General features: G+C 48.1%; 1 non-coding gene across 1 annotated transcript; it reads left to right on the top strand.

Moving 5' to 3' along the window:
• Positions 1-345: 345 nt before the first annotated feature.
• Positions 346-479, top strand: LOC118719662. The gene has a single exon (XR_004988223.1). It is a non-coding gene; the product is annotated as a small nucleolar RNA SNORA42/SNORA80 family (small nucleolar RNA).
• Positions 480-3,192: the final 2,713 nt, after the last annotated feature.

Here is a 3,192-nt window from a genome sequence, read left to right as displayed (position 1 = left end):
TAATAGGGGTACAGAAAACAGGAAAATGAGGCAGGGACAGAAAAAAGGGAACACAACTACTTTCCAAAGAAGAGTTGCCAGCCTGGCCTGGGTAGCTTCGTTGGTTAGAGCATCATCCTAATATGCCAAGGATGCAGGTTCGATCCTCAGGGCATATACAAGAATCAACCAATGAATGCATAAATCAGTGGAACAGCAAATCTCTCTCTCTCTCTCTCTCTCTCTCTCTCTCTCTCTCTCTCTCTCTCTCTCTCTCTCTCCCTTCTTCCCTACATTCCTCTCTCTAAGATCAACTTTAAAAAATACATTTTCTGACTGCCTCTGGATTTGTCAGTCTTTTAATTAGGTTTCAAAAATGGCCCATGTCCCTTCCCTGTGGGCCTCTCATAGTGGACCCATGCCAGAGGAAGTTGCAGCCTCAAACCATTGCCCAGCCTCCTTACCCTTGGGCTGTGAGCACTGAAGGGGGCTGTACAGTATAGAAGAAGAAAAAAATAGGAAAAAAGAAGAAGAAGAAGAAGGAGGAGGAGGAGGAGGAGTAGGAGGAGGAGGAGGAGGAGGAGGAGGAGGAGGAGGAGAAAATAATGGCACCATGTTCCCCCAAAGCCGTGCAGTGACTGGAACCAGGTACCAGTGTTCATCTCCGTCCTTTTCTTGTTTCTCAAATTGCAGCATTTAAGGAGGTAAGACATCAGATTACAGAATTTTGGTGTTTTTTTTTTTAAGGAGAAGTCAGGGAAGTTTCTGCGTTAGCTGCGAAGCAGGAAAGTATTTCACCTCCCTTCTGTGGACTGCCCTCTATTGACATTTTCCTTCTACTGTTGCTCACAGATTGCACTTAAACGAGCTTACTCACGATTTCGTGTGTGGACCTGGTTACGGGCAGACAGAAGGCAGCCCTGACGGCAGAGCTCAGCTCTGAGCCTGGTTGAAGGCCCAGAGGCCTCTTCGGGGTGCATGCTGTGGGAAAGGAGACAGCTGATCATGCTGTCTGAGTGACAACATGGCTGCTCAGATGGCAGGGGGTGCTGAGGGTGGCCACCCCCGTTTGCAATGATCAGTTGCCTGAGCGGAGACCCTCTTTTCTGGAAAGATCATCCAGAATGTCTTCCGTAAGTGCCATGGAAGAGTGGCTTTTGACTTTTAATCTTTTCCTTTTCTCCCTTCCTAAGGGGTCACAGGACAGGGATAAAGTGGGTAGGATGGGAAGAGTAAGGAGCCAGGAAGACTAATGAGTTTGCCGACCACTGATTTAGGATATACACAAACTCACATCAGTCCAATGAGAATTTTGTGGGGGGGAGAGAGGGGAGCTATTGGGATAGAGAAGGTCTATCTGTGATGGAACTGCTGGCTGTGAGGATGTCAGGCTGGAGCTAGTGACGTCACCGCAGAGAATGAGTATGAGTCTAAGTAGGAAAGTCTGAGGGGAAAACTGAATCAGAGGTGTTCTGTCTGAGTCCTTGGACTTAGCTGTACCCGAAACCAACTTTCTCTCTGAGTGTTTCAGTTGTGTGAGTCCATAAAGCCAGCCTGGGGCTGAAGCCTGTCTGACTTGGTTGTTTTTCATTTGCAATCACTAGAGCCAAAGCTAACTACTGTTCTGCCTGGTTCTTTCATTCTACAAGCCCAAATCAGGAAATGGCTTGCCTATGGTCTCTCAGGGTCAGGGACAAAACTAACATTGACGCTCCTGAAGTCTTGTCTAGGTTCTTTCTAAAAGCCTTCCATAACCATCCTTCCTGTCTGAAGGGGCATGGCATGGTTATCCTAGATTTGTTGAAATCACAATAAGGTGAGCTAACGCTGTTTTATGAGACCTTGAGGGCGAGGACCTCGGGATGGGCAGGGACTGGAGCCTGCGTAGCTGACTGTTTAATTGCAGCAGTTAGGATTCCTGCAAAGCCCCGCGGTTTACAGGGTATTCAGCCACGCATGGCTCACACGCACCATCCCTCCACCTTTCTTTCTTTAGTGGGTGGAGACCATTTGTTAGTTGAACACCCAGCACATATGGCTATGAGTGTGCTGGCTGTTAAAATATTGAAATGTCTGTCCGGGTTGGCAAAGAGCCACTGCCCCAAGCTCTCCAAAGACCCCCCACTGTCCCCTGCCCTTCCCCCTGGACCTCCACTCCACCAGGCCTCCTACGTATCTAGTCATTACAGCGTTAATGCCTGGCTTATGGGGAGGGGTCTCGGGACCCAGCTCTGGACCCAGGGTCTATTCTGATTGGTTGTTTCTGAGCCCAACAAGTCATTTTTAAAAATATATATTTTATTGATTTTTTACAGAGAGGAAGGGAGAGAGATAGAGAGCTAGAAACGTCGATGAGAGAGAATCATCGCCCAGCTGCCTCCTGCACACCCCCTACTGGGGATGTGCCTGCAACCAACGTACATGCCCCTGACCGGAATCGAAACTGGGACCTTTCAGTCCACAGACCGACGCTCTACCGTTGAGCCAAACCGGTTTCGGCCCAACAAGTCATCTTTGATTCTGAATTTTAGTTCTGTGGGTACACACATGCGCAGCCCATCCCCAAGAGGGAAAATGTGAGACAGGAAAATCATGACCTGTTTCTCCTCACTGAGGAAGGGACTCTTTGATGGTTTTCAATGTTTTTGTGCCTTTTCATCTGGCCCCCAAAGTATTGGCTGCTGGTGGTTTTACAGGGAGATGGGGATGGGACCAGGAAGTGGTACACTGGGGTTCTAATCCCAGCGGTAGCCCAAAGCTCTGTAGACACAACTTAGCTGCTCTGTGCCCCTTGCCTAAGAGATCTGAGGGCCTGCCCTAACCAGTTTGGCTCAGTGGATAGTGTTGGCTTGTGGACCCAAGGATCCTGGGTTCGATTCCAGCCACAGGCACATACCTTGGTTGCAGGCTCTTCTGGCCCAGGCCCTGGTTAGGGCACTTGCAGGAGGCAACCAATCGATGTGTTTCTCTCACATAGATATTTCTGTCTTTCCCTCTCTTCTACTCTCTCTAAAGATCGATATCCTCTGGTGAGGATTAAAAACAAACAAACAAACGACAACAACAACAAACAAACCAAAAACAAACAAACAAAAAATCTAAGGGCCATGCCTGCTAACCCTCCCTCCTTGGGATGCTGTGAGGATTCTAAAATCATTACCTTGTTTTAAAAAGACAATTTGAGTTAACATCTAAGTTTTTGACATGTATGAA

The sequence above is a fragment of the Pipistrellus kuhlii genome, unplaced genomic scaffold (assembly GCF_014108245.1).
Source record: "Pipistrellus kuhlii isolate mPipKuh1 unplaced genomic scaffold, mPipKuh1.p scaffold_m20_p_15, whole genome shotgun sequence".
Classification (NCBI taxonomy): domain Eukaryota; kingdom Metazoa; phylum Chordata; class Mammalia; order Chiroptera; family Vespertilionidae; genus Pipistrellus; species Pipistrellus kuhlii.
This window is presented reverse-complemented; position numbering and strand designations above follow the sequence as displayed.